The sequence below is a fragment of the Cavia porcellus genome, unplaced genomic scaffold (assembly GCF_034190915.1).
Source record: "Cavia porcellus strain 051 isolate PalLab524CR breed Dunkin Hartley unplaced genomic scaffold, mCavPor4.1 scaffold_16, whole genome shotgun sequence".
Lineage (NCBI taxonomy): Eukaryota > Metazoa > Chordata > Mammalia > Rodentia > Caviidae > Cavia > Cavia porcellus.
The window spans coordinates 11467716-11479394 of NW_026947499.1; positions in this window are offsets into that span (position 1 = coordinate 11467716).

An 11679-nucleotide genomic window follows, 5' to 3' on the forward strand; every position below is an offset into this window, starting at 1 on the left:
TTAAAGGAGACCACTTTTATCGAATTCACTTCCATGTTAACCTGCTAACTATACAGTGCTACCTTATCTGGGTATCGGAACTAGTCCTGTTCCTTAACTTCACTACACAATATGTGCTGCATAAAGTTTTCAACTCTGAACTTGGGAAAGGTGTCTCACAGGTAGAGGTAATATTTCTAGAGCCATTTGTCCTGGGCATGCACAGCTCCAGATGAGAGTTGGTACTAAAGTCTACACAGCCAAATTTGGACACTAGAAGTGTCAACACCCTGATTCATGTGGGCCCATGGAGTAATGGAGCTGTAGCAAACGATACAAGAAAATGGCTTCTGAACCAGAATATTGAACTGGAGTCCCAAGACCTCTACCCATCCACAACCTGCACCTTTTCACACTAGGTATCACAGGTGCTCCCTGCTGAGCAAGCCAAACTCCCTGCAGCTGTAGACACAGGCTTCAGAGTTTGTGGCCACAGAATTTCACAGTTCCAGCTACACTACCCTTGGCAGAGTCTGTTAGGATCACAGTCAGCACACCATTCTAGCTAAAGCTACTAACAAAGGACATCCTTTCCATGAAGACTGAATCAGACCCAGAACTAATCTCACTTCTGGGCCTCTCTCTCTCTTCAGATACACACAGAACACAGAGGACATTAACAGACAGCCATCGAGGACCACTCCAGGTCATTTCTCGCTCACAGCGGGCTCTGAGAAGCAGAGGCCCTTGTCCAAGCAAACAGCCTAGATGTCCTCAGTGTTGTGCAGGAGATTAAGACACAGACACCACCTATTTCTGTGCTTTAAGTTTCTCTTAGACCAGTGTGGAATTCAGTTAAAATCCCACCTCCTTGGGAAAAGGGAGGAGGAGGAGAAGGTATAGCAACAGCAGTAAACATTACAGCTCTCAGAAAAGTGGGGAAAATAAGAGTTCATTGTGTTTATTTGGCTAAGACACACCAAAGGAGACTGATCAGCTCAACACAGTGTTGGGTGTGGAAGGAAGGCCCACCTCTAGGCAGGATGGATGCCAGATTATTATGAAAAGGAAAGGAAAAACAGGCAGCTTTTCTTCCCTTGCTTTCAAGGATCCACAGTCTACTTTTTCCTCGGATGTCCTCTCCCAGCTTCCAGGGCAGACCTGTGGTCTCTTGGCATGAATCACCACAGGACACTGCATGGAGCTGGAGGTCTTTCCCTGGGTCCTACAGATACCCAGGGTACAGATGGACCTGTTGCAGTCTTTCACACCCAACAGCACTGGTGACTACTATAAGCCAATCTTGTAAATCCTTATGTATTTGTATGCCTCACATAAAATCTGGGGCTCTAAGACACACTGCCTTATATAGCAGCCTGCTAGGTCCACTTGCCTCTCTAATGAGTTTCCCTGCAAATAACACTCACATGGTCACCAAGTCTAGTACCATTTCTGCCATTAGAAACTTCCTGTGTATGCTGCTCACTGCTCAGTGGTCTTGCTGAATCTTGAGAGTTACACACTTCTGCAGCAATCAGCACAGAGGATCTAGGGACTATAGGCATAGCTGGTATCCTGGAAATTGCCTGAGGCAGATACTGCCTGAAAGGGGCTTTATATTGAAGCCCTCCAGCTCCATTTGGGCACTAAGTGCACCAATGGCTTAATTCAAAGGGCTCCAAGAAGTAGTACATTGGTACACAAAGACTTGCCCTGAGTAAACCCCACTTAGATGTAAACAATAGATTCTACAACTTTCTTAACCGTTCACCAAATGGTCAGGCTCAGCCAACTTCCTGGTCTAGGGAGCCTTGTGTCTACTGCTGAGAAACCAGAACTAATCCATTCCATACTGGGGCTGCAGAGTCTGTAGCTACACCATGTTCTAGGCCCAGCTAAACTTTTCCTCTCCGCGTCCCTGTCAACATCGTTACTCACCATGAAAACTGTAGGGGTATCTGTGGGGATAAAATTGTTGATGAAGCCAAGGACATCAGGCCCAGCTGAGCCCTGGTTAAAAGTAACACTGCTGCAATGGCTGACACAAGCTGGAGACTCCACAGACTACTTATGTAGGCCGCCATATTGGACCACACTGCAGTCAGCTGCACCAGGACTAGTGAGGACCTCTTCCAAAATGCTCTTTTGATTTCATGAAGGACATCATGTTTGTAGAAATCACACACTAAAAGTCATGTGACTTGCAAGACCAGTTTTAGAAAGACTACTATAAATGCATTCTCTTTCCTGATGCCATGCTAAATATTGCAGAGCAAATAGTCAAGTCACCGGAGTCTCTCATGTGGGAAGGAGATAAAGATACCTACAGCTTCCTGCTTCTGGCTTGTTTTGACCTTGTTTCTGTCCCTTCATTTGCTTTTCCCTGCTAATTCCATCCTTCTTTAATTCATCAGGGTCATCACAATCAAGGCTGATGGCAAACCGTCATTACCTGAGTACATTACCTGAGTAATGTAACTAGGAGATTCATCACCTTCACATCCCCATCAGACAGTTCTCTCCACAAACACCATGTACAGTAAGTAAATACGACCCCTCCTCAATCCTGCTTTCACTATGGGTTTGATAACATCCCTAAACGGTGCCCAGTTGAGATTCACTTTTGAAAATTTTGCCTGACGAGAAGTGAGTTGAAGTTGAGTTTGTCTTCCAACCAATGACAGATGTCACTGTAAGTTCCTCCTCTCGTTCCAGCTGAGCCCAGGCATATAAACATGCCACAACTTGCTTTCCTGAAGCACAGAAACAGAAAGTGGTACCCAAAATAGTAGACAGAAATTCCCAGACAGTGCAGAATACCATTTTCTACACACCTGCAGGGTGGGTTGGCACAATGTTCCCCAATTCTACCATGCTCCCTTTGACCTCAGCTCAAAACCCCACATGCCTTACTGGTCTAGAAGGACCTCCTGCCTAAGAAATTTCCACCAGTTCTGTTTAATGTCCAGAAGAAGTGGTTTGAGCAGCTTTGATATTTGAACAGTTTATTGTTGAGACACTCCATCTCCAAAAATATCTTCCTTTCTTTAGAGATCCTGTCTAAAATAAAACCTGAGGCGTGGAGTCTTCAGTCAACAGGATTGCTTCAGTGTGACCTGAGATCCTCACCTTGCCAGGAGGAATGCTTCGGTGGCTTTGCCCAGAGGATTCACCATCATCCTTTCCCAATGTGCTGGCAGTAAGGTGACTTTAGGGCATTGACCCAGGGTTTGCAGGCTGATTGAGCTCTCAGGAGGAGCTCTAGGAAGACAGCATCTCACATGACACTGGGAAGGCACATAGCCTGTGTCCTGGGCTCCCTCTGCCACACCATTCTACTTCCCTGAAAGCAGTGGAAGGCTAGAGTGAGAAAGCGTGTGGACAACAACCTATGGAAGCCTGAGGCTATTTGCGGAAACTTCCAGGCACATCTGAAGAAACTGAAGTGTGAGATGGGAACCCTGGTAGAGAAGCTAAAAATACCTCTTAGCTCATCCTTCACACTGCTTTCCTTTCTGTCCCTTAAATCCTGCTGAGAAAATTCCTTGCTTAGTGATTGTGCCCCTGAGTGGTAACGTGAATGTCCAGCCTAATTAGTTCCCGTAGTCATGGGCAGGATTTCCTGACTGTTCATCTCAGCCACACATGGGCTAACGAGAGACCTGCACTGAAAACAGCAATACATTTGGGGGCTGCCAAGTGACCTTGCCATATGTGACATGGACCCATGTGGAATGATATGCAAAGAGTTTTTTTTCTCAAGAATGTGCTATTTTGTATTATACAACTAGAACATGTGAGTCTAAGCTACCCATAGACCCATCCTCAAAGAATTTGCACTGGTTCAATACCCAGTGCTTTTGGTGAGAAAACCCAATTTCTAGATAGACTGCTATCCCAAGATGTTTCCAATTCACCTTTCATAACCCTTTCAGATTCCTCACTATCAGCGACCCTCAGTGTGCCCTTTGCTAAAGCTCGACATCAAGTCAGTCATCTTGGGCAGCCGCGAACCTGCAGCAGAAAACTAACCTTGCTGGATACCATGGGTGCAACCTGGAGACCCCCCCAGGCTCAGCGTGAAGGCTTCCCTGTCTGGTCCAATTGCAGTCACCCAGAAGATGACCAGAAGATCATCTACTCAATCTCTATGAAGTCACAGCCTCCATCTCGCCGCAGACATTTGTGAAAGGCAAAGAGCACTAACAGAGCATCCTTACTGCGGCTTGCTGAATGCTGAGTGCTGAGCAGCAATGCCACACAACTTTCTTCCCAGGCTTCTGCATGAAAACTGCGGTGTTTCACAGAGTCGAGCACTCACCTGTACTCCATGCTTCAGTGCATCCTGAATCTACCACGAATCATCTTTCTCAGGCTTCTTAGTGACATGCCCTGCAAATTCTTTTCCAGTGACCCAAAACAGAGAACCCTGTTTTTGTTACAGAAGTGAATTACACTGCTCATTTCTGCCTCAGGCACCATAACTTAGCCTGTAAGTGGCCCTCCCCTGAGGGGGCACATGTTCCATTGTCAGGAAGCCGCACTCCTATCACCATGGAAACATGGAGATATCTGCTCTGCTCTCTTTGGAGATGAGATTTCCAGCTTCACTGTAATTCAGTATCTGGAACACTGTGACATGGCTGAAGACCTCTTAGCCAGGTATTCATGCTTATTTGTGGGAATACAGGGCAGTCCTGGTAATGGACTGAACAGAGTTTGATGGTCACCTGTAAGCCAAGCTCAACAATGCTGTAGATTCAGTCAGTGACTGAGTCCTGGGTCTCTAAGCCTTTCTCTGACTTTTTAATCTGGAAACTGCAAACCAGTCAGGATTAAAGATAATAAAATGGTCTGCGAGCTGCCAAGGTCCATGGAAGAGGAGTCACTGCCTGATTACCACTAGGCCTCTGATGTCCTCTCCCGGCTTCCAGTGCAGATCCACTGATTTCCTGACATTAACAACCATGGGACACTGCAGGGAGCTGGAGGTCTTTCCCTGGATCCTTTAGATCCCCAAGGTGCAGATGGACCTCTTGTGCTCTTCCACTGACTCTGCTGGTAGCCATCAGAAGCCAATATTGTAAATCCTTATGTATTTGTATGTCTCACATCAAATCTGGGGCTCTAGAAAGCACTGACTTACACAGCAGCCTGTTAGGATCACTCTATGAAATGCCTCTCTAAGGGTTCCCTGCAAGTAACACTTACATGGTCACTTCCTCTAGTACCATTTCTGTGCATTAAAATCTTCCTGTGTACCGTGCTCACTGCTCAGTGGTGTTGCTCAGTCTTCAAAGTTACATACTTCTGCAGCAATCAGCCCAGAGAATCCAGGGACTCTAGACACAGGCGGTTTCTTGGAGCTGCCTCAAATACTGCCCGAAAGGAGACTTTATATTGAGGTCCTCCAGCTCCATTTAGGCACTAGGTGCCCCAATGTCTTACTTCAGAGGGCTCCACAGAGTAGTGCATTTGTAGAGAAAGAATTGACCTCAGCAAACCCACCCAGAGGTAGACTACAGCACTCAAGTCCACAATGTCCAGAACCATCCACACAATGGGAAGACTCAGCCTACTTTCTGCTCTAGTGACCTGTGTGTCCACTCCTAAAAACTCGGAACTCATCCATTCCAGGCTGGGGCTGCAGAGTGTGTAGCTAAATCATGTTCTAGGCCCAGCTAAACTTTTCTTCTCAAAGTCTCTGTCACCATCAGTGACCCACTGTAAAAACTGTAGGGGTATTAGCAGGGCTAAAATTGGAGATGAAGACAAGGACATCAGGCCACACTGAGCCCAAGCAAAGAAAAAAAATAATAGTCTTGTGATGGCTGACAAACTGGAGACTCCCCAGACTATTAGTGAAGGCTGCCATATTGGACCACACTTTGCTCAACTGCACCAGAACCATTGAGGACCTCTTTCAAAATGCTCTTCAAATTCCTTGAGAGACATCTTAATGCTTCTGGGAGTCACTAAAAGCCACGTAGTTGCCAGACCACTTTTAGTAAGATTACTATAAACACAGCTCGTTCTTTTTCAGATGACATCCTAAATATTTTAAAGCCAAAGAGCAAAAGACACCAGTGTCTCTTGTGTGTGGGGCATCACAGCGACAGTGAGTTGAGTTAAAGAGACATTCGGCTGCCCTCTCAGTGTTTTGACCTGTTTTGCTCACTCCACTTCCTTTGACCTGCTGACCCCAACCTTTTTCAATTCACAGGGTAGTTAGATCCCAGGATAATGGCAAACCATCATCCTACAGAGTCAGTGTAACTAGGAGACTCATCTCTTTCACAACCCATCAGGCAATTCTGCCTACGAACACCATGCATAGTGAGTGAATAGGAGCCCTCCATAGTCACTGCATTCATTAATGTGACTTCTGGAAAGTATTCATCACGGTTTCTACTAGCTGACCCCAAGCTCTGAATACTCAATCACCGATTCAAGGCAAACAACTATGGGCACAGAGTTGTAAGACACAGAATCTCTTTGGAGAACCGCAACTCATATAGAATTTCAGTAAAATTAACAGGGGCCATGAAAATATTTCGAAGTTTTGAGTGTCACAGCCTGGATCAGAGCACTGCAACAAGTTAGAAAAAGTTGTGGCTCCATTGAAGCAAAACCACTCGATTAAACTCACTTCCATGTTTAGTCTGCAAGTTACACAACATTACCTTTGCTGAGTATCAGAAATTGTGCTGTTCCTAATTGCACTACAGAACATGTATGTCATAAGGTTCTCAACTCTGAGCTTGTAGAAGAAAGTTCATTATGTCTACCAGGTAGAGGTGAGATTTCTAGAGGCTGGTGTCTTGGGTATATACAGCTCCTGAGGAGACCTGGTATGGAAGGCTACACAGCTTTCGGACAGCAGAAATGCCAATGCCCCACTACATGTGGCTCCATGGAACAATGGAGCTGTAGTCCGAGAACAGAAGAAAATGGATTCTGGACTAGAATGGAGAACTGGAGTCCCTAAGGGCTCTACCTATCCACCGCCTGCACCTGCTCATACCAGTTATCATTGGTATGGGTGTTGGGCATTTCATGAGATTAATGTAACCAAGACACTGAGCCTGTTGTGATCCCACTCACCATACTTCTCTAGCTCAAGGTATGGACCATGTTTGAAGGCTGACCATGAGGTCTGAGAAGGGACTCAATGAAAAGTGTATTGCATGAGATTTGAAAAGTACAATACATGTATGTTGGGTAACCTCAACACGGACAGCAGCCCACAGAAGAGCTCTGAGATTCGGGGAAATCATCTACTCCTATTTGAAAGTTAAAACAAATTCAAGGTGTAAACACCTGTGGTGCTGCTAACACCCTGTCTTAGCTATGCACTGACCCCGTTCCTCTATCGATCAAAATATTTCTTCCCTTCCCTTGTAATTTTGTCCAACAGTAGTCATATGCATGTCCAGTGTGATGTGCACCCATAGTTACAGACAGGATTTCTCAAGCGTTCTTTGTAGCATATGAGTTTCTGCATTCAGTGTAAATCCCATGTCACTCCAGTCTCCTACCAATCTTCATTGTGTTTGAAGTCACAGCACAGGTACACAGGTACCCAGACTTGGCTGTGTCAGCTGGGAACTCAACTTTTCTTCACATTGTGACTTCCTGCATGAAAATTAAATCAAGGAGACCGTTTCCCTGGTTACCTCAACCTTGTCCCATGTTGAGTCTCAGTGGCCACCCTCTGTCCCCAACATAGCTTGAAAGCACAGTGTGCAAGAAGAGAAGTTAAAAATAATTCCCCACAGAGTCAGAACCTCATAGAGCTACAAGCTCATCCTGAGAATGCTTTCCCTTCTCATCACTGTCTGAGGAACCCAGTTCAAAACCCCAGACTCTATCCATTCTAGAAGGAATTCAGGGCTGCACAATGCTCATGAGCTCTCCATCAGATCTCTAAGAGAAAAGGAGCTTAGATTTTTGCAGGGTGCTTCTCATTCTGTTCCTGATCTGTAATGAGATGCTTTCCTTCTGACAGAGCTTAAATCTGCAAGAAAGGCGAAGACACAGAACCCTCCACCTGCAGACTGAGTTTCTGCAGTGCCCCCTTAGATGCTAAGCACCATGAGTGTCAAGTTCCTGATGTGTTATCCCAAAGCTGTTCCTCTCAGTATTGCAGATGCTGTGTAACAAGAAGGCTTCTTCAAGGCATCCATCCAGAGCTTTGCTACGTGACTATAGGATCTGATTAAAATCAATTCCTGTCTCAAGCATACAGCTCTGTGTCAACAGTACCACATAGAAGAACTGTGATTTACATGCAATTGGGAAGCCCAGTTGATATTTTCTTCTTACAACCTTCCTTAAAGGTTGAGTTTTGGTAAAACACAAGTCACCAAAAAATTTGAGAATGAGAAGCTATGAGAGTTGCCAATCATGATTAGAGCTCTGATGTTATCTGGGGAAATGTCTAGCCCGACTTGTGAGAAGACACTTCTGTTGAATAAGTCCAATCTTTAGCCTATTAATTGTGCAACTCCTCCTTGGCTGATTACCAAAACTGCTGCCTTTCTGTCTACTAAAATTTTACTGCACAAAATAGTCTTTAGTGATCTTGCCTGAGAAAGGCATTGAACCTCTAGAAGAATGTGCATTGTAGATGCCAGATATAGGTGGTATTTCTAGAGTATTGTCTCTCAGGCACACAGATTAAGAGGAAACCTGCTATTGAAGGACCAAAGGCTACTTTGGGATAAGGTAAGAATGCTATGCCTCACATAGACCCATGGCAAAATAAAGCTATAGTCACAATAAAGATACAGTCAAAGGATTTTCTCAAACAAGTTCAAATTTGATGTAGAATACAGAACTGCTATTCTGAAAGGACACTGCTCCGTCCCATCCCGCACCTGCCTTCACCAGTTCCCATGCTGAGGAACCTATGTGCTCACTGTTGGGAAAGCAAAACTTTCTGCTGTTCTAGACTGACATCATTCTGCAGCCACAGAACATTGCAGACTTGGGTCAACTACCCCAGGGTCCATATTATACACATTAGCTGTATTTAGCTAAAACTCTTGACCCACCAAGGCATTTTGGTCAAAGAAACTGCTGCTGAAAACTCTTCCAATTCTATGCCTGACCCAAATGTGAGATGTTCCAGGACGCTGAGTAATCATCCCCAGCATACTGGAGTAGTGGTTCTTTGACTGGTTCAGGACCAGTGAGCTAGAGACACTGAGGAAGCTGCTTCCATTTCCCTGACTAGAATTTAAAAACAATAAATGCTCACATGCAACCCCTAGCTCTACCTTGTGCACGAGAACTCAAAGAGTTTTGCTGTATTTTTCCCATTTGCAGAAGAGAAAAAGTGAGCTTCAGGAAAGTATCTGATTCAGTTCAGCACAGCCATTGGATCTCATTCAGAGTGATTCCTGCTGGAAAAGGGGAAATGACTGAGGTAAACTCATGGAAGTTGTCTGAGAACAAGGGCCTCCGATTCTACAGCTGGGCCACCGGGACTAATGAATAAATTATTTGTAGGTGAATGAACAATCGGTTATGCTCCAAGTTTAAGGGTATTTTAGCTGTTTGTCTCATCCAATCCTGTTAGATCGTGCTTAACCTAGGAACTGGGCAAAACTCTGACAAACCTGGATCTTACAATGTTGGAAAAATCATGGTATAGTGAATGTCTACAAGTTTCTGTACTGGCTGAGGAAGAGGAAATGAGAATGAGCCTTAAGCACACCTTCTCATCCTGTCATGGTCACCTCACGTCTCAGAACCAAGAGAGTGGACCAAGGAGATCACTGTCCCAGCACGGCAGCTACCAAGTGTCTTCCCATTGGCCAAAAATACATGCTACCATCCCAGCTAGTGAGAAATGTAATACAGGGACAAATGTCATTTTGGTGAAGCACTTGTATTTGTCTTGGCACCTATGACTTTATAGAAAAAAAAGTGACACAATCTTTGAGAAACAGACACCATCTGCTATTATTATTCATCAACTTGAAGGTAAATTTACGCTCAGGAACTCAGCAGGCATTGTGCAAGCTCCATCACATGCATGAAGACAGGTAACTCAGGTCAAAGTTCCTTAATTTTTTTAAACCAGGGATTGAACTCAGGACCTCACATTTGCAGGCAAATGCTTAGGCTAGAGAGCTAAATCACTGGGCCAAAATGTTAAAGTTATACAGGTGACTATTTTGAAAAATCTGAAGAAATGGAGTATTTTGGAAGCAAATGAAGAGTTGTCTCCAGTCCTTGTGCAGAACAGACAAGAGAAAGGGGCTCACAGACAGCTGCTGTGCACATCCCAAAGCCCTCTTGGGGATGCAGGCAGTGTGGAGCTTCTGCCCTGACAGGGTCACTGTGTCTTTTCCCTGAGAGCAGCAGCTTCCAGGGATACTGGGTACCTGTCCCCTTAGTGCTGTCTTTCAGTGTCCTAAGTGGTGGGTCTGGAATTCAAACCAGTCCCTCCCTGGAAGTTAAAGGGCAGACAAATCCCCTCCCTAGTATGTCCAGGAGACACTGTCCCTTTCCAGGAGGTAACTCAGCCCAACCTGGGCTGGAGATCTGAGAAGGGATCTGTTTAGGACATTTTTCTACTTTCTGGTGGCAGTTTTCACATCTAAAAAGGATTACTTAGAGCTTCCCTGGTCCTTTAAAAATTTTCATCTGCTTCCTTCCCCTTTTCCAAGAGTAATAATTGCAGGACACAAGGAATGGAAATTTTTAGAAGACCAGGAAAGCACACAGTTTCCAATCAACATGTGGACAAAAAAAAAAAAAACCTCAAAGAAATCAGGACCCAAAGCCACTCAAACATACATTTTTTATTATTGTTAGCAGTGGCCAAAATGTAAAATATCTGAAAAATGACCAGCATTTTGCTGAAAGGAGGGGACACAAAACTGAGAACCCAAGAGATTCTCCAATTTTCCAACACCCTCTGAACCTGGCTCATGGAGACATCTTGTGCTCTGATGTCAAATACAGCAGAGAAACAAAGGCACAAAATTCAATGACAGAAGCCTCTGAATTTGCTTTCTCATATCAAAATGTTCTTCATCCAGAAATGGAGAACAGGGAAACAGTGCTACGTCTATCAACTGATACAGGATGGAAATTTATTTTCCTCTTCAACAGGATACAAACCAAAGTAGAGCTTGGAAGACTTTGTGTCCAGCAGGGGCCTACGGAGCTGTGGGAGACACAGTATTTTCCATGTGTTCTCCGCAGATCTCAGCAAGCATTCTGTGTAGTGCTCTGATTATTGTGGGTTACAGTGAAATTCCCTTTGTGTCGGAGTGTTCCTTTTGTTAGAATTCTGAATGCATTTATATTTTGCTACCAGAATTTACTGTCATCAGAAGATCCTTAATTTCAGGAGTTTATATTTATTTCAGGGCGCTGAAGGCACAGTAAACACTGTCCCCTGTCAGTGTAATAAAAGCTTCTCCATGTGAAAATCCACACCATATTTGTACCAGTGTCATCCTTTTCAGTATGAGAGTCTGTCCTGAGCTAGCAGAGGTCTCCATCACTCCAGGGCAGTGTTCCAGAGAGCAGTGCCTCCTTCTGTGCCAGGGAGCAGCTCCTCCAGCAGACTGCAGCCCCACTGTGTCCTCATCAGAACCTCTGTGCAAAATTTGGACACCACTTGGCGGTGAATTGATGAGGAGCTCATCTCCAAGTCACTGTTATTCAGAGTCCCCTGGC